At 38.5% G+C, this 25,768-nt stretch overlaps 1 long non-coding RNA gene across 1 annotated transcript; it reads left to right on the forward strand.

The window, feature by feature from the left end:
* Nucleotides 1-1,741: 1,741 nt before the first annotated feature.
* On the forward strand, nt 1,742-22,226 carry LOC140837894 (uncharacterized). The gene is made up of 3 exons (XR_012119501.1): nt 1,742-1,989; nt 5,313-5,471; nt 22,014-22,226. It is a non-coding gene; the product is annotated as an uncharacterized lncRNA (long non-coding RNA).
* The last annotated feature ends 3,542 nt before the right edge of the window (nt 22,227-25,768 follow it).

Consider the following 25,768-nt stretch of genomic DNA (forward strand, 5'->3'; position numbering starts at 1 on the left):
TCTCATGTACTTAACTGCTACTCGGCCCGATATCATGTTCAGTGTGTGCTTATGTGCTAGGTACCAAGCCGATCCGAAGATTTCACACTTAAAAGCACTGAAACGTATATTAAGATACATTGCAGGTACTCTGGAATTTGGTTTGTGGTACACTCATGACACGAACACAAACTTGGTAGGATTCTCTGACTCTGACTGGGCATGAGATTTAGATGATAGAAAAAACACCTCGGGAGGGTGTTTTTGTAACGTATCGTATTTTCATACTTAAAAAAATGCGGAAGAATTAAAAATTTTCTTAAATGTAAACATCCATACGGTCGTCACTTAACATTCATAAAAATAGATCTCGAAATCCTCCGTCACAAATAAAATTTTGCTCAAAGAAACTGTCTCAAAATATTTCGCATCCAGATATTTAAAAATCAGAGTATTTTGAAACTTTGCATAGAACGTAAGCATTGCGGTCCTCGGGTCTAGCCTTCCACTCAGTCCAAGCCTGCCTCTTGGTCACCACCTCATGTCTCCTCAACATAGTCACCTGTATCGATCAAGTCTAGTGAGTCTAAAGACTCAACACGTTTAAACTAGAATAACGAGTACTACGTAATAAAATCGCATGCAACTTTAAAATAAGACATACATAACTTGAAACTTGAACTTGCATAATAAACTTGAACATACATACATACATAACGAGACGTGCCATCAACATAAACTTTCATAAACATACTGCATACTTGAACATACATAAATTCCTCATTTTGCGTAGAGGCATGTTTCAAAGCCAGTGACCCGTAACATAATAAATGCCTGATCAGACAAACCACAGTACTGGGCTGACAGGGACGTATCCACTGGCACATACATGATATCCCCGTTCATAATTTAACGGGCTGGTTGGTCCACGTTCAAAATTTAACGCTTCCCAACCTCGATCTAACCCGTTCATAATTTAACGGGCGGATTGGTCCCCGTTCATAATTTAACGCTTTCCAATCCTCAACATAATTTGGTCACAAAACATTTAGCATACCTCCAAAAACTTAAAATATTTTCTTTGCACGTCAACATACTTACTTGGCATTGAAGGATTCGTTGGACTTCGATCGGGGCCGTTGCTACGACATACTAACATGAAATTGCATACTTAATTTGCATAACTTAGACGTAGCAATTAAACTTACTCTCAAGCCCAATCATTCCTTAGGACATTCTACAATTTCCCATGGCACGACCTTGATAACCCTTGCACTAAACCATAACCTCGAACCTCAAAGCATACTAAATTATTTTTCCCAAAAACGAAGGACACGGACCCCGTGCCTGGGTCCGTGTATGGGTCCGTCTAGACTCTGTAAAAAGACATCGAAAAGGGGGAGGGGCACGGACCCCGTTCCTGGGTCCGTGTGGGGGTCCGTGTACCTACTGGAAATGCAAACTCACGAAATTTCAATACACGCGATACTTATCACTCTAGACTCAATTGTCCGGACCATAAACCGACACCCCGAGACCCACCTTAGCATGCCATACATCAACCAAATTCGTACAAACACCCAAAGCAATGATGTTCACCCTACAACACATACAATTCAAAGCATAGCAATTGACACCAATTCCTTTCCTACGACTTCTAACGCGTTCGAGTGCCTATCGACACTATACGGCGTATCAAATAACATCCCAACATCATACTAATCATACTTATGTGAGCTTTTTTTGCTGATTGTGAGCTTTTTATGAGAATTGAAGCTGTGAAAATTGAAAAAGCATACATCTTATGTGTGGATTGTCAGTGTTTTTTTAGCATACAACGGGTTATTTATACTTGGTACCCTAGTTATTTGCTTTTGTTTACTTGGTTCAAGAGATGCATTTTACGTTTAGTATGCAAGATTTACAGCATTCTGCTTGTTTCTGCAGTGCCTTTTTTGCTGTATTCTGCTTAAATCAGTTTGAATTCATTGATGATGACCAAGAACTGAGGTATGTTAATCACCTATGAACTCAAATTTCTAAAAGCTAGAGAAGTAACTGCTAGGAAGAGTGTTCAAATTCGTGACAGCAAGATTTTGTTTGTATCATAGTCATCTTTCTGATTCAAAAAATAAAATTAAAAAAATAGTCATGGACTCATGTTCCTGCCCATTGTATTATATTATGTTTTAACAGCATATTCATTTCACTCGTAAACAAACCAATGCATCTCACATAAGAAAGTGGGGACGCAATGATCGTGTTAGGAAGTGGGAGTTTGGGAAATGAAGAAGTTTTCAAGTGCACAAATATTCCAAGCACACAAATGGAATTGGAAGGTTAATATTAATCATAAATAAAAGGATAGATAAGTTTTTATCAATCTCTCAACTATTATAAAATAGCATAGATATGTTGATGCACATAACAAAATGGACGAACTTTTGGTAACTGGAACTAGATGGTTGGTCTCCTTCCGGTGGCCGGAGCTGATCTGATATATGACTTTGAATCTGAGGTAGGTCGGAAATTACGTAAAGAACATGAGAATAGGTCGAGATGTCCCACCGTATCGCCTACTAAGAGTAGCTCACACCAACATACCTCTAAGCTCCCTAGCACCGAACCTGGCTTACCACTTAGCTCCCTTGCACACTAGCTTCACTTAGAGGTGTAAGTGAATTGATCCAACTCGAAAATATTGATTTGTACTTGAAATTATCGAATTCGAACGAACTCTAACATGTTTTAACTTTTTCCGAATCGAACTGAAGCCTAAATCATTTTGTTTGATAGTTCGTTCGTAGCTCAAAAGTTTTAATAGTTTATTAATATAATTGCATACTAAATAAATATATTTAGAGTTTTTATTTAGAGTCCCTCGTGAATATGTTCAAATGTTTTTAGTCGAACTCAAAATAAAGCTTTGATTCAAACCGTATTCAAGCAAAGAAGATTAATTTTTTCTATATTAGAATCGAACTTGAGCTTGAATATAACTCATTCTAGCCTTAATATTTTCTTTACTTTCGGTTCAATTACGTTCCTTTACCCCTAGCAACAGCCCACTTGCTGAGAGCTTATATACTCCCTAGCCACGATTAATGAGATTATATGTTGAAACAGAGATTTCATGTAATTGTATACGTCTTAGTCGAAATTAAAAAAGAATATGTCCAAAAAAAAAAAGAATGGTCAGGAAGCGTGGTCTTCGTTAAATATTGAATTCGAAATTTAAATATTTGAATTAGAACCATTTTTATAGTATTATTAGTTGGAAGTACTATAATTCAATATATTTTTTGGATGTATATTAATTGTATATTTTTGTTGTTGTGATATAAACTTTTATTTATTTTATTAGTCAATTATATTGGTATTGTGATAAATTACAAATATTGTCAAGTCATGAAAAAATAAACATAATATTTTCATGGACAAATTCAATAAATCATGAAAAAAGAAAGTATTTAGTTAAAGATCTCAACCCAAATTTTTTCCAGTTACCCGTGCCCGAACTCCCACCTCTAGACTCATATCTCATATAAGCTTGGATAAGTATGTGCATTTTTTATACGAGATGATCAAGATGATGATCATCTCGTGTAAAAAGAGTGATACGTTTTTAGTCACAGCAGAAGATCCAAATCCTATTAGTTTCTGCCACCGGAAGTAGACCCACCATCTATTTTTTGTGAGTACCAAATGTATTGAGGTTTCTTTTAACTGTGTCGCTTCGGCACTCTGTGGGAATTATATAGAATGGAACTCGTGAAGAGTAACTCACCACTTGCCACAATTTGATTTAGGGTGCCAACCAGATGAATGGTGTGATTCGGTTTCACGTATTGACCCAATCACAGTAGCTCAGTGCGTGTCTATATATATATATATATATATATATATATATATATATATATATATATATATATATATATATATATATATATATATATATTTATGTGTGTCGTTGGCCTACACCAATCTCAACATTTTTTAAAAATATTTAAAAAAAACAAAAAATTTATATGATATTTCGGAAACACAATAATCCAATTAAACATTAGAAGCCTAAACTTAAGGCAACGAGATAATTATATGATATTACTGGACAACACACTTTTAGTACCCATGTTTATGTTCATCATACTCATCCCCGACTATCCAGAAACCAAAAAACAAAGCAACTAATGAAATAACTAGTCAGCTACAACATGACATATATAATGAACTTCATCCATCCAAACACATTTCATTTGTTCACGTGTTGTTAGAATCTGCAATGATTGAGACAATTATTAACTTCAATTTCTCAATGAGTCAATATAATACTATAATTTAATAAAATAAAACATTTATAGTACCAATTATAGCTACAAAATCTTTTTCGTTTATGTTATCATTGTTTTATAGTTTATTATCGATGATATTTTGCTCCCTCATAGAATATTTCTATAACTCTTGCATCTTGTGTCCATCATTTGAGTATATACTTATTAGGCAATTGAAAGACTTGGTTGATGCGGAAAAAAAAAGCTAACACATTCCTGCATAGCTACGTGATATATAGTCTCTATGTTTGTCATGCGTGAGAACCTTTCGTTTGGAGTAAGAACATTGAAAATTTATCACATTGTAAACCATTAAGTCAACTCTTATAGATTCTTTCTACACATAATAATCATGACTCCCACTCATTTCACTTTGAAACTTCACTCATTTATTTTTCGCATACATCTTAACCATTTGAATTTTCGTTGGCTAGTTTGTCTTAATATTGGGATGCTCATTCATATTAATATGTTTAGAAACTAACTCATTATGCTTTTGATGTTTGAATTCCCTATTGAAATGAGTGATAAAATTTATCTGCGAGTTCTTATTTGAGACATATCTCTTGAAAATAATGTGAACTTTCATATATATGAGTATTTGACATTCTAGCAGAAAATAAATTGTTAAAATATGATGACACCCACTTATATCGTAATTCATGCATCAATTACAACCAATAATTTCATCCAAGTTAACAAACTTGATAACCTCTTCACAGGACTTCTCAACTTCATCAAGTGATGTAGAATTTTCAATGACATATTTTATGATTCAATTATAGTTACGAAAACTCAGATGTTGTACTTTATCTGGGAATTTGTTCATTATGTGTTATATGTTATTTGAATCGGTCTCATAATGAACGAAAAATATAAATTCTTCGTTTTCTCATATGCAAGAATTCAAGCAGTGTTTCAACATTAATACCATTTTGCTCATGTGTTAAGCTCTTTCTCAAAGTTTTTATTATATTTTTTTTGTGAAATCTACATGCTCAGACCCTCCAATATCTATCTCCGAGGATAACATTTGTTGACAAGTTGGTACAATGGCTTCTGAAAATTATTGAGTCAATGATTTCTTTGTTGTCGAAATATTACGATGTTAGATGCACATTTTAAGGAGTTAAGAATGAATGATTACGACTTTCCATAAAGGTACGTACAACCCAATTAGATCTAAAAGGAAATTCAGATTGTATTTCGATTTTGCACTCCTAGCCAAAACTGATAGATTTGCTTTCCTTGATGTAGTGAATCCTTTTATTAGGAATTACTTAATTAATTTAGGAATCTATCTATAAGATATAATGCAGTTACCTTGGATTAGAGTTTTGATTTCTATTAAACTCTTTCCTTGTTCATAGGTGAGAATGATCTATAAAGATCTAGGTCAAAGAAAGGGACTATATATAAGTGGGTAAATTATCAATTAAGAGACGAGAGAAGCAGGAAGATACGCTGATGGCTACAGAGCTTTGCTGAGGAAGATTCAGGTTTCGAAGATTTGCAACAGGATCAAGAGTGGTCCGCCTATCTTGTGACAGTGTTTCTGATTGCTGTTGCCAACACTCGAAGAACAACACTGACGGAGAGTGTTGGACGAAGAGTGGTTTCGTTTGGTTTTAAGTAACACGCTTTGTGTTTCATGCATCTAGTATTTACTTTGAGTGTTTGATGCATGTTAATTCCTTGAAGTGTCAAGGGATTTAGTTTTGTTAATCTCACTAGTATTGTTTTGGGTGTAAACGATTTACATAATTTTCTAGTAAATTTCTTGCCATGAGGCATCACACAAGTATTTTTACTTGTGCATAATCTAAATCTGGTGTTTATTTGTTTAAATTATATCTAAGTTAAATTATAAATTTCCGATGTTGTGTTGTGTGCTGGTGTTGACAACACTGAGCACAACACCCAATTCTGATATATTAGTTTTAATATTTATTTCATGTTATTTATGCGCAACAATTCTTTCAAGTGGTATCAGAGCCAACACTTGACACACTAAGTTATTGATTCTGTCCTTTCTGTTATTTGTACAGGAAATAATCTGAAATAAAAAAAAACCGATGGATTCACTAGCATCAAGTACTGCATTTAGACCACCAGTCTTGGATGGCTCAAACTACGCCCTTTTGAAAGTTAAGATGAGGATGTACATCAAATCCATCGAAGAAAGGGCTTGGCAACGAGTCTTAGATGGTTGGTCTCCACCAAGAACAGTTGACGCTGATGACAGAAGTAAACCAGAAAATTCTTGGACCAATGTTGAAGTCCAAACCTCAAACTTTAATTCGAAGACACTCAATGCCATATTCACTTCTGTTGATGTCAACATGTTCAGCCTAATTACCAACTGTATCTCGGCCAAAGACTTCAAAAGCACTGTGAAGGGTCCGACAGTGTTCGCAGAACCAAACTCAGAATTTTAACCTCTAAATTTGAAAGTCTAAGGATGGAGGAGAACGAGACTATTGTGGAATATGATCGTAGATTACGCGAGATTGCAAATGAGGCGTTTAGTCTTGGTGATCCTATATCAAATGAAAGATTGGTTAGCAAGGTCCTGAGATCCCTTCCTGAGTGTTTCAATATCAAAATATGTTCTATTGACAAATCCAAGGACACCTCAACACTTAATCTGGAAGATCTAATTAGCTCCCTCAGAACATTTGAGATGAATCTGGACTTACAGAGAAGAAACACTGGGAAGGCTGTTGCTTTACAGACCACTAATGATTCTGTAAACAGCCTAATTCAAGAGGCAAAGGATTCTGATCTTGGTGAAGAATCAATCTCCTTAATCACAAAGAAGTTCGGTGACTATCTAAAAAGAATGAGAGAAAAGAAGAAGATGGTATCCACATCAAGACCACAGTTTGTTCCTTCTGAAAGAAATAAAATAACTGCATCAACTCAAGGAATTTTCAGATCAAGAAATGATTCATCAGGTCGTACAGAAACAAAGAAACTTGATTCAGTCCAATGTCGAGAATGCTCGGGATTCGGCCATTATGCAAATGTATGTGCCAACCGACTCCGCAGAAATAAAAACATGACAGTCTCCTTGAGTGACGATAACACCGATGAAGAAAGGGACTTGAAGGAAGGAGTTGATTGCACTTCACTATCTGCCGTTCAGAAAGATATATACAAACCGCAGGTCAATCCTTCTGGTGTTGCTACTGGTGTTGCAATACCTGGCCGCAACGCTGTGACAAAATCACTGTGCCTTAATGCCAAATCAATAGAGAACTCTGATGTTGAAGAAATCCAGGATTTTGACCAAGAAGAACTCACTGTTGAGATTGTGCAGATGATGTACGAAGAACTATATGGTAATTGGCTCAAGAGGAATGAGACAAATACAATGCTTTCAAAAGAAAACACCGATCTAAAAAAGGGTTTGTCACGTCTTGAAGTCCTGCTGAGTAAAAAGGATCTTGAACTATGAAAAGTCAAGGATGATCTTGAGAAGGTTTCGAAGACACTTGCCAAATTCAATTCAAGCTCGTCTAAACTTGATACAATGCTCACGATGGGAAAGGACGGAAGAACCGGTCTTGGATACGTTGAAAGTATATTTGAACACGGTGAAACATCCAACGCTGGTTCAAAGACTCCAGTTTTTGTGAAGGGTGTTAAAGACTACACTGTCCCCGTAATATTGGATCCACCTACAAAAACTATACAAATCAACAATTTAGCCTTTGAACGAAAGCCGAATTCATCAAGTCAAACTTTCTCACCCTCAAAAGTTCTTCCTTCATCAAATGAGGCTCATGCCAAGAAGAAAGTCTCAACATCTCAAACACAGCAAAGAAAGTGTCATTTCGTATGTCACTACTGTCATAAGTCTGGACACATCAAACCATTCTGCTACAAATTACGAAATGATTACCTGAATTGGTAATCAAAACAAGTGTTGCATGAAGTGTTACCCAACACCAAGCACAACACCACTGTCAAGAAAACCTCCACGAAGCAAATATGGGTACCTAAAACTGGAATTCAATGCAATGTCATTTATGCGTCTCTAAAAACTAACATTGCAGGAATATGGTACTTTGATAGTGGCTGTTCACGCCACATGACTGGAACCAGAGAATACCTCACTGATTATGTTGAAGTAAAAAGTGGGCGTGTAACTTATGGTGGAGGTGCTAAAGGAAAAATTGTAGGCAAAGGAACCCTGAGAGTTGAAGGACTTCCACAACTGCACAATGTTTTACATGTTGAAGGACTAAACTCAAATCTAATCAGCATAAGTCAACTTTGTGATGATGATTTGCATGTTAAATTTAACAAAAACAGTTGTGAAGTTTTCAATAATGCTAATATATGTATAATGACAGGTGCTCGTTCTGCCGACAACTGCTACCAATTAGGAGAAGGTGATGACTGCCGAAGTGCCAAAACTAATGTTCTGGATATCTGGCATAAAAAATTGAGTCATGTGAGCTTCAAAAACTTAAAGAAGTTGTGTAATTTTGATGCTGTGAGAGGTATGCCTAATTTATGTTCTGGAAACACCTATGTTTGCGGGCCTTGTCTGAAAGGTAAACAAACGCGTGTTTCCCACCCGGTGTTACAACACTTCGGGACAACATGGTGCCTAGAACTCCTGCACATGGGTCTAATGGGTCCAATGAACGTTGAAAGCCTCGGCGTAAGAAATACTCGTTTGTCTGTGTTGATGACTTCTCGCGTTACACTTGGGTAAGTTTTATAAGAGAAAAATCTGACACCTTTGATGTCTTCAAAAAATTGCATGCTAGAATCACGAATTTACATGATGAAAATATGATTAAAATCCGAACTGATCATGGAAAGGAGTTTGAAAATTCCTCGTTTACATCACTGTGTGAAAAGAAAGGTATAACACATGAATTCTCAGCTCCTAAAACTCCTCAACAAAATGGAATAGCAGAAAGGAAGAATCGGACTCTTCAAGAGATGGCTCGGGTCATGCTAAGCTCTAAACATGTGTCAAAACGTTTTTGGGCGGAAGCCTTGAATAATGCTTGTCATATTTCCAACCGGGTGTTTTTGAGAAATGGATCTACCATGACATCCTATGAGATCTTAATGGGAAGAAAACCAAATCATAAATACTTTCATATCTTTGGTTGTGTCTGTTACGTCCTAACTGATCGTGATCACCTTGCGAAATTTGACTCCAAAAGTAATAAATGTCTGTTTCTCGGATATTCTCTGAATAGCAAGGCTTACTGTGTTTTTAATCTGAGAACTAGAACTACTATTTAATCGATTAATGTAGTGTTTGATGATTGTGCTGACCTTACAGGAAAATCTGAAGAAGATGGTACCGAAGGGCTACTGGATACAAGTGAGACATTAACCAGTCCCGGTGTTGTGATCGGTGCTGATACCAGTAAGACAACACCAGATACAACACCACTACCAAACAGAACAGAAATTGTGGAAAATGAAAATGAAGATGATGATGACGTGATAATCGACCTTGAGAAAGATATTCCCAGCAAAATTCAGAAGAATCATCACCATCACAAATCATTGGTGAGGTATATGAAGATGTGCAAACTAGGAAAAAGGAGAAGGTTGACTATCGGAAAATGATCGAGATGGTGTGCATGAACTCCACGTATTCTCAAGTAGGTCACTCTTGCTTTATATCTTTGATTGAACCCAAAAACATTAATGATGCATTAAAATATTAATTTTGGTCAATGCCATGCATGAAGAACTAGAACAATTTATCCACAATGATGTGTGGATTTAGTCCCCGGACCTTCGAATGTAAATGTTATTGGAACAAAATGGATATTTAAAAATAAAACAGATAAATCCGGTAACATTATTCGAAATAAGGCGAGATTGGTGGCTCAAGGGTATACACAAGTTGAGGGGGTGGATTTTGATGAAACCTTTGCACCTGTGACACGAATAGAGGCTGTACGATTGTTCCTTGCTGTTGCATGTCATATGTGTATTAAATTGTATCAAATGGATATGAAAAGTGTTTTCTTGAATGGAATTTTGAATGAGGAAGCCTATGTCTATCAACCTAAGGGATTTTAAGATCCTCACCACATGGACCATGTCTACAAACTGAAAAAGGCCCTGTATGGACTGAAACAGGCTCCACGGGCTTGGTACGACAGGTTAGCTGACTATCTCATAAACTTGGGTTTCAAACGAGGTGAGGTTGAAAAAACTCTTTTCATTCAAAATTGAAATATGATATCTTGATCTGTCAGTATATGTAGATGATATTATTTTCGGTGGGTCATCTCAAATCCTTGTGAATAACTTTGGGGACTGCATGTCTTCTCAATTCGAAATGAGCATGGTAGGAGAACTACATTTCTTTCTTGGATTACAAGTTAAGCAATTGCATGATGGTATATTCTTGTGTCAGTCCAAGTATGCAAAAAATTTGATCAAGAAGTTCTCTACCAATAGCTCAAAACATGTGAGAACACCTATGCGGTCGAGTGAAAAACTGTCTAAGGATGGTGTTGTCGAAAGTGTTGACAACACCTTGTGACGCAGCATCATTGGTAGTCTCATGTACTTAACTGCTACTCGGCCCGATATCATGTTCAGTGTGTGCTTATGTGCTAGGTACCAAGCCGATCCGAAGATTTCACACTTAAAAGCACTGAAACGTATATTAAGATACATTGCAGGTACTCTGGAATTTGGTTTGTGGTACACTCATGACACGAACACAAACTTGGTAGGATTCTCTGACTCTGACTGGGCATGAGATTTAGATGATAGAAAAAACACCTCGGGAGGGTGTTTTTGTAACGTATCGTATTTTCATACTTAAAAAAAATGCGGAAGAATTAAAAATTTTCTTAAATGTAAACATCCATACGGTCGTCACTTAACATTCATAAAAATAGATCTCGAAATCCTCCGTCACAAATAAAATTTTGCTCAAAGAAACTGTCTCAAAATATTTCGCATCCAGATATTTAAAAATCAGAGTATTTTGAAACTTTGCATAGAACGTAAGCATTGCGGTCCTCGGGTCTAGCCTTCCACTCAGTCCAAGCCTGCCTCTTGGTCACCACCTCATGTCTCCTCAACATAGTCACCTGTATCGATCAAGTCTAGTGAGTCTAAAGACTCAACACGTTTAAACTGGAATAACGAGTACTACGTAATAAAATCGCATGCAACTTTAAAATAAGACATACATAACTTGAAACTTGAACTTGCATAATAAACTTGAACATACATACATACATAACGAGACGTGCCATCAACATAAACTTTCATAAACATACTGCATACTTGAACATACATAAATTCCTCATTTTGCGTAGAGGCATGTTTCAAAGCCAGTGACCCGTAACATAATAAATGCCTGATCAGACAAACCACAGTACTGGGCTGACAGGGACGTATCCACTGGCACATACATGATATCCCCGTTCATAATTTAACGGGCTGGTTGGTCCACGTTCAAAATTTAACGCTTCCCAACCTCGATCTAACCCGTTCATAATTTAACGGGCGGATTGGTCCCCGTTCATAATTTAACGCTTTCCAATCCTCAACATAATTTGGTCACAAAACATTTAGCATACCTCCAAAAACTTAAAATATTTTCTTTGCACGTCAACATACTTACTTGGCATTGAAGGATTCGTTGGACTTCGATCGGGGCCGTTGCTACGACATACTAACATGAAATTGCATACTTAATTTGCATAACTTAGACGTAGCAATTAAACTTACTCTCAAGCCCAATCATTCCTTAGGACATTCTACAATTTCCCATGGCACGACCTTGATAACCCTTGCACTAAACCATAACCTCGAACCTCAAAGCATACTAAATTATTTTTCCCAAAAACGAAGGACACGGACCCCGTGCCTGGGTCCGTGTATGGGTCCGTCTAGACTCTGTAAAAAGACATCGAAAAGGGGGAGGGGCACGGACCCCGTTCCTGGGTCCGTGTGGGGGTCCGTGTACCTACTGGAAATGCAAACTCACGAAATTTCAATACACGCGATACTTATCACTCTAGACTCAATTGTCCGGACCATAAACCGACACCCCGAGACCCACCTTAGCATGCCATACATCAACCAAATTCGTACAAACACCCAAAGCAATGATGTTCACCCTACAACACATACAATTCAAAGCATAGCAATTGACACCAATTCCTTTCCTACGACTTCTAACGCGTTCGAGTGCCTATCGACACTATACGGCGTATCAAATAACATCCCAACATCATACTAATCATACTTAGACGCGGCAACAATCACCCTTCGATCCCCAACGAAGCCTGCAACAATAAACTTCAAGAGCATAAATTTTCGTAAAAGTCGCAGTTTGAGCAGTCCCACGAAAAACAACATAACTCACTCAATTTTGATCTAAAAATCTCGAATTTTATATCAAATCGAAGGCATCAAAAAGTTATACAATTTTGTAGTTGAAAGATTTCTCAAAATCTCGACTAAAAAATCTCAATTTCAACCAGAACAGTAAAAACGTAAATTTCAGATCTAAAGAGGGTTTCAAAAGCGATTTAAACATGATTGCTCAAACTTATACACATCATACACATGGTTTTACGCATAAATAACAACGCACGCATAATATGACATGATCGATGCATCAAGAACAGAATATACGTGCCTTTTGATATTTAAAAATACCGTAACGACGATACCAAAGCGGAGATGGCGTGAGGATTGATCCGGGACGATCGTGGAACGGTTTTATTTGAAGAAAACTCGACGAAACTGTGCTGGAAATTCAGAGGGAGGGGGCGGCTGCTGACCTACTCAAGAACCCTAGGTTTTCACTTTTAAAAATAATAAAAATCTGAATGAATAGGTGGGTGTGTGTGTGTGTGTTAAGGGTTTCTAGTGTGTGTAAAAACATGTAAGTGTGTGTGGGTGTATAAAACGTGTGTGTGTGTTTTAATTAGGGATAAATTAGTGCTAAATTAACTAATTAAAATACTAATTAGGGATAAATTAGTGCTAAATTAACTAATTAAAATACTAATTAAAAGTTAACACACACTACTTTATTCAAACTCCTTATTTAAAATAATTACACACTAATTTTAAAAGTTCTAAACTCTTAAATTGCTAAATTCATAAATAAAGCTTTAAAATGCTAAACTAAAAAAATTATTTAAAATGCCCATCTTAACTTAAAATAAAATACCACATTAAAATTGCCAACATCGTCACCGGTCTTTTCCTCTATCCCGCTTCGAATAATCGCCTAAAACATGAAACTCGAAAAACATTTTAACGTGCATCACTTAAACATAAATAATTTAAAATAATGCATTTAAATAAATCATGCAAGACTAAAACTCCTTTTTAAAATTAAATGAATGATTTAATAATTAAATAAACGCGTGAGTTTTACGTGTACTGAATTTGGGCACTACAGTTCCTCCCCCACTTATAAAAATTTCGTCCTCGAAATTAAGTCTTACCGAACAACTCCGAGTAGCGAAATCTCATATCTGCTTCTGATTCCCAAGTGGCCTCTTCCACCGATTGATTTAGCCACTGGACTTTGACTAGTTTAGTCACTTTATTCCGAAGCCTACGCTCTTGCCTGTCTAGGATTTGGGTCGGTTTCTCCTCATAAGATAGGTCTGGAGCCAGCTGCAACGGCTCATAACTCAGAATATGCGAAGGATTGGCTAGATACATCTTCAGCATAGAAACGTGGAACACATTGTGTACCCCGGCAGATTCGGCGGAAGGGCTACACGATAAGCTAATGTTCCAACTCTTTCCAAAATCTCGAATGGTCCAATAAACCTCGGTTTCAGCTTGCCCCTCTTCCCAAATTTCATAACACCCTTCATAGGTGCTATCTTAACGAATACGTGATCACCGACGGCAAACTCGAGATCTCTCCTTCTCTTATCAGCATAGCTCTTCTGACGGCTTTGGGCGGTCTTCATTCTGTCCCGAATCTTGGCTACTACGACTGCGGTCTGCTGAACTATCTCTGGACCAAGTTCTGCTCTCTCACCGACTTCATCCCAATGAACCGGTGATCTGCACTTCCTCCCGTACAACGCCTCATACGGAGCCATACCAATATATGCTTGGAAGCTGTTGTTGTATGTGAACTCCACTAGAGGCAGTCTAGACTCCCAAGTTCCTTGAAATTCAATCATGTAGGCTCTCAGTAAATCCTCTAAAACCTGAATCACTCGCTCAGACCTGACCATCTGTCTGCGGGTGAAAAGCTGTACTGAAAAGCAACTTTGTCCCCATGGCTGCATGTAGGCTCTTCCAGAAGGACGACGTAAACCTTGGGTCCCTGTCGGACACAATTGAAACTAGAAATCCATGTAAACGAACTATCTCCCTGAGATAAAGCTCCGCATACTGCGTCATGGAGAAAGTCGTCTTCACTGGTAGAAAATGTGCTGATTTAGTGAGTCGCTCCACTATAACCCAAATAGAATTCGATACTCTGACTGATCTCGGCAACCCAACCACAAAATCCATAGTAATGTTCTCCCACTTCCACTCAGGAATGGGGAGTGGCTTAACCAATCCTGCTGGCCTCTGATGTTCAGCTTTTACTTGCTGACAAGTGAGACCTTTTGATACGAATCTACAGATGTCTCGCTTCATCCCTGGCCACCAATACAATAACTGTAGGTCTTTGTACATCTTGGTGCCTCCTGGGTGAATGGAATACGGAGATGCGTGTGCCTCTGTCAAAATATCCTGTCTGATCGAACCAACACTAGGCACCCACATTCTGCCTCTGTATCTCAAAATGCCGTCTGAAACTGTGTACAACACACTGCCCTTGGCTTCATCTTTCAGTCTCTATTTCTGTAACTGCTCATCTGAAGACTTACCTGCTCGGATACGGTCTAGCAACCCAGATTTGACTATCATATTAGACAGTCTAGGAGCTCTGCCCTCTCGATAAATCTCTAGACCAAATCTCTGAATCTCCGACTGAAGCGGTCTCTGAGCTGTCAACTGAGCGACAACTGCCACTTTTCTACTCAAAGCGTCTGCGACAACATTAGCCTTCCCCGGATGGTAGCTAATTTCGCAGTCGTAATCTTTCACAAGTTCCAACCACCGTCTCTGTCTCATATTCAGCTCTTTCTGCGTGAAGAAATATTTGAGACTCTTGTGGTCAGTGAAAATCTGACATTTCTCGCCGTATAGATAGTGTCTCCAAATTTTCAGTGCGAAGACAACGGCGGCTAGCTCAAGATCGTGCGTCGGGTAATTCTTCTCGTGCACTTTCAACTGCCTGGAAGCATAAGCTATGACCCGACCCTGTTGCATCAATACTACGCCTAACCCGAGCTTAGATGCATCAGTGTATAGCACAAAATCACCTTGTCCCGTCGGCATGGCTAGCACTGGCGCCGAAATGAGAGCTTGATTCAACGTATCGAAGCTCTTCTGACATTCACCACTCCACACAAATTTGGCATTTTTCTTGGTTAGTGAAGTGAGCGGCACTGCTATGGATGAAAATCCATTAATAAACTTACGGTAGTAACCAGCTAAACCCAAAAGGCTGCGGATTTCTGATGCATTCTTCGGTTCAACCCATTCCTTGACAGCTGCTACTTTCGCTGGATCCACCTCGATTCCACTACTAGATACTATATGCCCCAAAAACGCTACTTTCTGCAACCAAAATTCACACTTACTGAACTTCGCAAACAACTTGCGACTCTGCAGAACCTGTAAAACTGTCCTCAAGTGCTGGCTATGCTCCTCATAGTTCTTCGAGTATATAAGGATGTCGTCAATAAACACGATGAAGAACTGATCAAGGTAGGGCTGAAATACTCGGTTCATGAGGTCCATGAAAATTGCTGGAGCATTCGTCAATCCAAATGGCATTACTAAGAACTCGTAATGCCCATATTTGGTTCTGAAGGCTGTTTTGTGGACATCTGCATCCTTCACTTTCAGCTGATGATACCCTGATCGAATATCTATCTTAGAGAACACTGCGGCTCCCTGCAATTGATCAAACAAGTCTTCGATTCTAGGAAGTGGGTATTTGTTCTTGATTGTTACCTTGTTCAACTCACGGTAATCGATGCGCAGTCTCATGCTTCCGTCTTTCTTTTTCACAAAGAGTACTGACGCGCCCCATGGTGAGAAACTCGGGCGGATAAACTCCTTGTCTAAGAGCTCCTGAATCTGCTGCTTAAGTTATAACATCTCAGCTGGAGCTAATCTGTATGGTGCCTTAGAGATTGGCATTGTGCCTGGCATGAGATCAATCGCAAACTCCACCTCTCTATCTGGTGGAAGGCATGTAACGTCATCTGGAAAGACGTCTGGAAATTCTTTGACTACAGGTACCTCTGATATAGAAGGAGTGGGCATGTCAGGTGCTGAGATAACACTGGCCAAGAAAGCCTGACACCCCTTAGAAATTATCCTCCTCGCCTGCATGCACGAAATCATGCGATGGAGACTCCTCCATCTAGCTTGCTCAAATAGAAACTGCTCCATGCCCAACGGTCTGACCAACACTGATCTCTTCTGAAAATCTATCAGAACTCTATTCTTAGTCAGCCAGTCCATGCCCAAGATAATGTCGAATTCTGGCATCGACAATAGGATTAAATCTGCATATACCAGGTAGCCATGCAGTTCTAGATCGATATCTCTGACCACACTGGTAGCTAATAGCTCTTTCCCTGATGGGACTGTCACTGAAAAGTTCACGTCTAGACCAATGAACTTGAGGTCCAAATGATTAGCAAACGTCTCCGATATGAAGGAGTGAGTGGCTCCTGAGTCTATCAGTGCAGTTGTGGATAATCTCTTAATAAAAATGTTTCCTGAGATGCGGTAGCACTAGCACACCACAAAAACTATATCCCCAATCTTACTAACATACATCTCAAGCATAATAGAAAAAACTCAATATCAATAGGGCACAAAAAATTTCCTAGGCACGCTAATAATCCAACATAAAATTCCACATGCAAGGCAAAATAATAATGAGCCGTAGGTAGAAAAGTTAAATGTAAGTAGTAGTGGTAGTGTCGGGGTTCGCCTCCTTGCATGCATGGCGAAACACTCTGCCTTGAGTTGGCTCGTTCCACTGTGGGCACTCTTTCAGCTGGATCAGTAGCTCCACATTGAAAAACTTGCCTGACCCATATAAGCACTGCCCCGGGTGATCGGCGGTTGCCTTTCGGGCACACTGGAAAAACAACGACTGGCCTCTGTGGCGCTCATTGATGTGAATGGAACCCTTGCCCTTTGGCGGTCCTGGCTTTACGGCTTCTTCCATGGAGGAACATGGATACTGCTTCTGTTAAAAGGGGGCCTCTGTATTTTGCTGCTGCTGCTGATGTTTGCGGGGATCTGGTAGGGCCTCTTGCCCTGTTTGTCCGCCTCTATATCCCTCAGATCCTGTTCTGCCGCCAATGCTCTAGATACGGCAACCGCTAGCTAGTAGGGCCAGCTACTCTCACATCGCGCTGCAGGATCGGCCGCAGACCATTCAGAAAAGGCCTCAACTTTGCCTGTACATCATTTGCAATGAGGGGCACGAAGTGACACCCTCTCTCAAACTTCCTCACGAATTCTGCCACGCTACTGTCTCCCTGTTGCAGCGTCATAAACTCATTGGTGAGTCTAGATCGTACTTCATCAGTGAAGTACTTGGAGTAAAAGACCTCCTTGAAACCATTCCATGGCAATACTTGCAGATTGACTGCCATTGATGCGCTCTCCCACCACAGTCTGGCGTCCCCTGTCCGAATGAACGTGGCACATCTAACCCGGTCCGCATCAGTCAGTTCCATAAAGTCGAATATTACCTGCATGGACTTAATCTATCCCTCGGCTACCATCGGGTCAGTGGTACCCGAAAACTCCTTAGGACTCATTCTCCTAAACCTCTCATACACTGCTTCTGGTTGGGGTCTCGCCCCTGCACCTGCTGCTGTAGCTTGGTTCCCCGTAAGCCTGCACGAAGAACTGCGTCATGCCTGCAAGCATCTGTGCCTGCATGTCTGGCGGTGGAGGTGGAGGATTGGCCCTCTCCTCAACTCGAGGCTCTCTGTCCTCCTCCTTGACTTCCCGGTCTACTACACGTCTAGGAGGCATACTGTTCCAACAATTACCCAACACGTAAACCCAATATGCATGAACATATATCAATATCTTATGATGCACGTAATTCAAACTTAAAACATGCACATACTGAAATCATAACTTGATGCTTACTACATAACATAATGCAAAACCTTAAACTTATAGACTTGAGGTGTGACTTCGTGAGCTTCTTGCGACTGGCAGTAGGCGTGACCCTTTACAAGAACACCGCTCTGATACCAACTGTAACGTACCGTATTTTCATACTTAAAAAAATAGCGGAAGAATTAAAAAATTTCTTAAATGTAAACATCCATACGGTCGTCACTCAACATTCATAAAAATAGATCTCGAAATCCTCCGTCACAAATAAAATTTTGCTAAAAGAATCTGTCTCAAAATATTTCGCATCCAGATATTTAAAAATCAGAGTATTTTGAAACTTTGCATAAAACGTAAGCATTGCGGTCCTCGGGTCTAGCCTTCCACTCAGTCCAAGCCTGCCCCTTGGTCACCACCTCCTGTCTCGTCAACATAGTCACCTGCATCGATCAAGTCTAGTGAGTCTAAAGACTCAACACGTATAAACTGGAATAACGAGTACTACGTAATAAAATCGCATGCAACTTTAAAATAGGACATACATAACTTGAAACTTGAACTTGCATAATAAACTTGAACATACATACGTACATAACTAGACTTGCCATCAAAACTTTCATAAACATACTGCATACTTGAACATACATAAATTCCTCATTTTGCGTAGAGGCATGTTTCAAAGCCAGTGACCCATAACATAATAAATGCCTGATCAGACAAACCACAGTACTGGGCTGACAGGGACGTATCCACTGCCACATACATGAGATCCCCGTTCATAATTTAACGGGCTGGTTGGTCCACGTTCATAATTTAACGCTTCCCAACCTCGATCTAACCCGTTCATAATTTAACGGGCGGATTGGTCCCCGTTCATAATTTAACGCTTTCAATCCTCAACATAATTTGGTCACAAAACATTTAGCATACCTCCAAAACATAAAATATTTTCTTTGCACGTCAACATACTTACTTGGCATTGAGGGATTCGTTGGACTTCGATCGGGGCCGTTGCTACGACATACTAACATGAAATTGCATACTTAACTTGCATAACTTAGACGTAGCAATTAAACTTACTCTCAAGCCCAATCATTCCTTAGGACATTCTACAATTTCCCATGGCACGACCTTGATAACCCTTGAAGCTAAACCATGACGTCGAACCTCAAAGCATACTAAATTATTTTTCCCAAAAACGAAGGACACGGACTCCGTGCCTGGGTCCGTGTATGGGTACCGTCTAGACTCTGTAAAAAGACATCGAAAAGGAGGAGGGGCACGGACCCCGTGGCTAGGTCCGTGTGGGTAGTCCGTGTAGCCTCTGGAATTTGGCACTGCGAAAGAAACAAAGGCACGGACCCCGTGCCTTGGTCCGTGAGGTGGTCCGTGTACCTACTGGAAATGCAAACTCACGAAATTTCAATACACGCGATACTTATCACTCTAGACTCGATTGTCCGGACCATAAACCGACACCCCGAGACCCACCTTAGCATGCCATACATCAACCAAATTCGTACAAACACCCAAAGCAATGACGTTCACCCTACAACACATACAATTTAAAGCATAGCAATTGACACCGATTCCTTTCCTACGACTTCTAACGCATTTGAGTGCCTATCGACACTATACGACGTATCAAATAACATCCCAACATCATACTAATCATACTTAGACACGGCAACGATCACCCGTCGATCCCCAACGAAGCCATGCAACAATAAACTTCAAGAGAACAAATTTTCGTAAAAGTCGCAGTTTGAGCAGTCCCACGAAAAATGCCATAACTCACTCAATTTTCATCCAAAAATCTCGAATTTTATATCAAATCGAAGGCATCAAAAAGTTCTACAATTTTGTAGTCGAAAGTTTTCACAAAATCTCGACTCAAAAATCGCAGTTTCAACCAGAACAGTAAAAACGTAAATTTCATATCTAAAGAGGGTTTCAAAAGCGATTTAAACATGATTGCTCAAACTTCTACACATCATACACATGGTTTTACGCATAAATAACAACGCACGCATAATATGACATGATCGATGCATCAAGAACAGAATATACGTGCCTTTTGATATTTAAAATACCGTAACGACGATACCGAAGCGGAGATGGCGTGAGGATTGATCCGGGACGATCGTGGAACGGTTTTCTTTGAAGAAAACTCGACGAAACTATGCTGGAAATTCAGAGGGAGGGGGCGGCTGCTGACCTACTCAAGAACCCTAGGTTCTCACTTTTAAAAATAATAAAAATCTGAATGAATAGATGTGTGTGTGTGTGTGTGTTAAGGGTTTCTAGTGTGTGTAAAAACGTGTAAGTGTGTGTGGGTGTATAAAACGTGTGTGTGTTTTAATTAGGGATAAATTAGTGCTAAATTAACTAATTAAAATACTAATTAAAAGTTAACACACACTACTATAATCAAACTCCTTATTTAAAATAATTACTACACTAATTTTAAAAGTTCTAAACTCTTAAATTGCTAAATACATAAATAAAGCTTTAAAATGCTAAACTAAATAAATTATTTAAAATGCCATCTTAACTTAAAATAAAATACCACATTAAAATTGCCAACATCGTCACCGGTCTTTTCCTCGATCTCGCTTCGAATAATCGCCTAAAACATGAAACTCGCAAAACATTTTAACGTGCATCACTTAAACATAAATAATTTAAAATAATGCATTTAAATAAATCATGCAAGACTAAAACTCCTTTTTAAAATTAAATGAATGATTTAATAATTAAATAAACGCATGAGTTTTACGTGTACTGAATTTGGGCACTACAGTTTTTATTTAGGAAATAATCTTGTATCATGGGCTAGCAAGAAACAAAACTGTGTCTCCTTATCCACGGCTGAATCTGAATATGTGGCAGCTGCCAGTTGCTGTTCACAATTTATGTGGATGAATCAAATGATTAATGATTATGGGTTCTATAGTGAAATAATGATTGTGTATTGTGACAAGTCTAGTGCCATAGACATTTCTAAGAACCCTGTTCAACATTCTCGAACTAAAAACATAGATATAAGACATCATTTTATTCGAGACTTGGTTGAAAAAAGGTATTATTCGACTGGAATTTGTCAGGACTGAAAACCAACTGGCTGATATCTTCACGAAACCTTTGGATTTTGAGATATTCTCCTATCTTCGGAAATTTCTCAGCATGTGCGTACTTTAAAACATTTGTTCAGTGTTGTCAGTGGTGTTACCAACACCAGAGACAACATCTGTTTTGTGCATAACTATTTTTAGGATGCTAGGACATACTGCATAATCATAATCATCCTATTTATTTGTGTAAAGTCTGAACACTGAAGGCAATTTCTGAAAGGTACCTTATGAGTAATTCATACTTCCAATCAAACGTCGAGAAGTAAAATCATTTTTTTGTCATGTCAAATCTAGTCTTGTCAGATAGATTTCCTTCTCATATTCTACACTACCAATGCTTTCTTTGCTCCAGATTTTCTTTTTCATTCGGATGGGACTTTGTGTCTATAAGGATGAGTTGTGGTGCCAAAAGATGCTACATTGAGAGAGGAGATTCTAGCCCCAAGCTCATCAAAGAAAGTTGGGTCTCCACCCAAGCAACATAAAGATGTATAAAGACTTGAGGACTTGGTTCTACTAGAAAGACTTGAGGAAAATTGTTTACGGTATGTCTCCAAGTATCTTGTTTGTCTTTACGGTATGTCTCCAAGTATCTTGTTTGTCACCAATTCAAGGTAGAATATCGATGACCATAGGTTGATGGATCGGTTCTAACACCTGTGAAGGAGTTTTAAACACAATATTCTCAATGAGCTTAATAGCTCGTGTTTTAAGAATGAACACACCGATGAATTAGATCGAGTTTTGTTTTAAACCAAGCGAAAAATCCTCGAAATAATCATTCGTTAAGAAAGCTGATTAATTTGAAAGCCTTTTAACTTATATAAACTGAATAACTAAAATAATAGGAATCAGCTCTTCCATATATCAGTTCAGTTATGGTGAGAACTGAACTGATGAAAGCTCGAACTGATCAAAACAAGAAAACAATATAAATAGTTAAGTACACAAGATATGTTTAAGGATGTTCGGAGACTTCAACTGCTCATACGTAACCCCTTATACCACCTCGGGTAGGATATACTAGAAGACTTTGATTTATACAACACCTTATACAAACTCACTCAGTTGAGGAATTACACCACTACCTAACTGAAATCCTAGTCTAGACTGAAGGCAGTACCTTCCAGCAAACACTTGTTTAACATCTATGTGTTAAAGACTACATACACAAGTTTAACGTCTTTGTGCAAGACTCACTCAGCTATTCAATAAGCCTAACACTCTGTATATGTGATTGATTGTGTGTGAGTATGTGAGAACTGATATATGAATACAACATGAAAGTGTTCTCACACACTGAGGGAAATGTGCTTGTAATCTAAGCTGATAACATGTTAAAGTGTCCCCTCAAATTTGGGCGGACTGCTTCTTGTAAGCTGATATATGATGAGCGTACCCTTCTTATTTTCTTTGTTTTTCACACACACTACAACAAAAATATATTTTCGCAGCGCAATATTAACAGCGCACAATAAAGGCACGCCGTTAATAGTAATATTACCAGCGTGCATGTTTATGTTCATTGTTAATAGTAAAATAATTTTTTAAAAAGAAAATCGTGTCTAGACATTAACAGCGTATATTAATTGCACGCCATCAATATTATTATTCACATCATGCATATTATTGCATGCTGCGAAAAATGGGCACCAATTTCATTTCGCGCAATTTTTATTCACATGCCCCGCTTTTTTCCTTCTTTCTATGTGCCACTTTCTCTTTGCCAAAACCTGCCTCTAAATTCCCGCCATCTTCGCCGCCAACTCCTCCTCACCGACGCCGCCTCTGTCTCTAGTGATGATTTAAGTCATCAGATGCCCTAATACGAAAGATAAGTGACCTTTCGTGCACGCTTCTGTAATATTTAGGTACAATTGCCTCTAACTTTCCGCCATCTTCACCTCGTCCTCCTCACCAACGCCAGCTCTGCTTGTTAGTGTTGATTTCAGTCATCAAATGCCCTATTCTGAAAGGTAAGCGACCATTCTTGCACGATTCTATAATTGATCTTAAAATGTTATCAGGATTTAGAAAAACGCTGATCATTTTCCGTCTGAATCTGGTGTTGAATACATCTATCGATTTTTTAGTATGCAGCATTTTGATGAATTTCGGGTGGTAGAAAATTTAGACGTGTTGGTTAGGAGAAGGTTCAGTTGCTTTATTGTAATTTTTGCTTGCCTTATATTACAATCTTTTTAATGTCATACTCATGAGCACGGAGAAGGTTCAGTTGCTTTATTGTATTTGTTTGGTCTATTTTTTTCCCTTCTGGCAGCTTAATATTGACATCTGTGCAAGAAGTATGTATAAAGGTTTGAACTTTATACTCATTCTATACCCAATTTTTGGATTCAAACACACTGTGATGAAAGAAAGTCTAGAGTTTACTGTTTTCCAGACTTGCTTTTGTCGAATTTTCTGTTGATTTGAACCTATTATTAACATTTCAGTATGGCAGACTTTGCTGTCAAAGGTTGTGATTCCTTGCCAGATAAAGAAGGTTGTCTTTAACCTTTACTCTTTCAATAACACTTCAATTTCTTGATTTTTTTCAGAAACTTAATGTGGCTTCTCGTTGGATCGAGTTTCAGGTAATGAGGAAGAAAGCAGCTGAAAGGAGGGCACAAATTGTAGAGTTAGAAGATGAATAAATTTTATTCCGAAAATGTAAATCGCAATCGCTCGAGGCTTTGTCTCATGATTATTTCATACAAATGAAAAAGGTTTGTTCACGAGATGGATAAGGAATAGATGCATCTGCCTTCTAGGCTTGTACCCGAGTATGAAGAAGGGGTAAAAAAATTTATATCACAAGCTAGGAACTATGCAAAAACACGTGAAGTGATCGTATGTCCTTGCAAGCGTTGTAAAGATAAGAAGTATATGAAATTGACCAAGTTTACGACCACTTAGTTATTAAGGGGTTCAATCCTTCTTACACTATTTGGGTCTTCCTTGGTGAAACTTATAACTCACAATCTCAAGCTGAAGGTAGTTCAGGAGGAGTTCAGAAAGAGGATGAAAGTAGAGAGGCATTTCACTTATATAAGGATGTTTTTTTTGCCGGAAGAAGAGGTTGGACACACTATTCTGAGGCAAAGGATTATGAGTTTGATGATTTATTAAAAGATGCGGAAACTCCTCTCTTCCCTGGTTATACATCTTACACAAATTGTCGGCAGTCGTCACACTATACAATTACAAGTCTATTAATGGTCACACAGACAATAGTTTCAATAAGCTCCTTAAGATTTTAGGTGACATGCTTTCAAAAAACAACACACTTTCAGAAACTGTTTACACGATGAGAAAGTTGTTGAAACAATTTGATTTAGGATATGAGAAGATTCATGCTTGCCCAAATGATTGTTGTCTATTTAGAAAGGAGCTTCAAAATCTGGACTCGTGTCCAAAGTGTGGATCCTCAAGATGGAGGATAGACAAAGTCACCATCAAAGTTTGTAAAGGAGTTCCTGAAAAGGTCCTACGGTATTTTCCAGTGATACCAAGACTGAAAAAGGATGTTTAAATCAAAAGAAAGGTTGAAGAGTTGATTTGGCACTCCAAACACAAAAGTCAAGATCATATGATGTGTCATCCACTTGATTCAGTAGCTTGGGATACAACAGATCATAAGTGACCTGATTTTGCATCAGATCCTAGGAATCTCCGCTTTGGTCTTGTAACAAATGAATTCAACCCTTTTGGTGATTTTAGTTCTAGATATATTTGCTGGCCAATTATTTTGGTCAATTATAACCTTCCTCCATCGTTGTGCAAGACAAAGGAAAATCTTACGCTGACATTACTGATTCCAGGTCCGAAGCAGCCGGGAAATGATATAGATGTATACTTGGAACCCCTTGTGGAGGATTTGAAGGAGTTGTGGGACACCGATGTGGAGACGTATGATGCATTTAGCAAGTCAATGTTCAATCTGAATGTTATTTAAATGTGGGCAATCAATGATTTTCCAGCTTATGGAAACCTAGCTAGATGTGCCACAAAAAGGAAACTCGGTTGCCCAAGTAAATAGAATAACTTAACAAAATCAACAATCATAATAATTTAGTATATGAAATCTCAAGAGCATAAAATAAA

This window comes from Primulina eburnea, chromosome 8, assembly GCF_022965805.1.
Source record: "Primulina eburnea isolate SZY01 chromosome 8, ASM2296580v1, whole genome shotgun sequence".
In the NCBI taxonomy this organism is placed as follows: domain Eukaryota; kingdom Viridiplantae; phylum Streptophyta; class Magnoliopsida; order Lamiales; family Gesneriaceae; genus Primulina; species Primulina eburnea.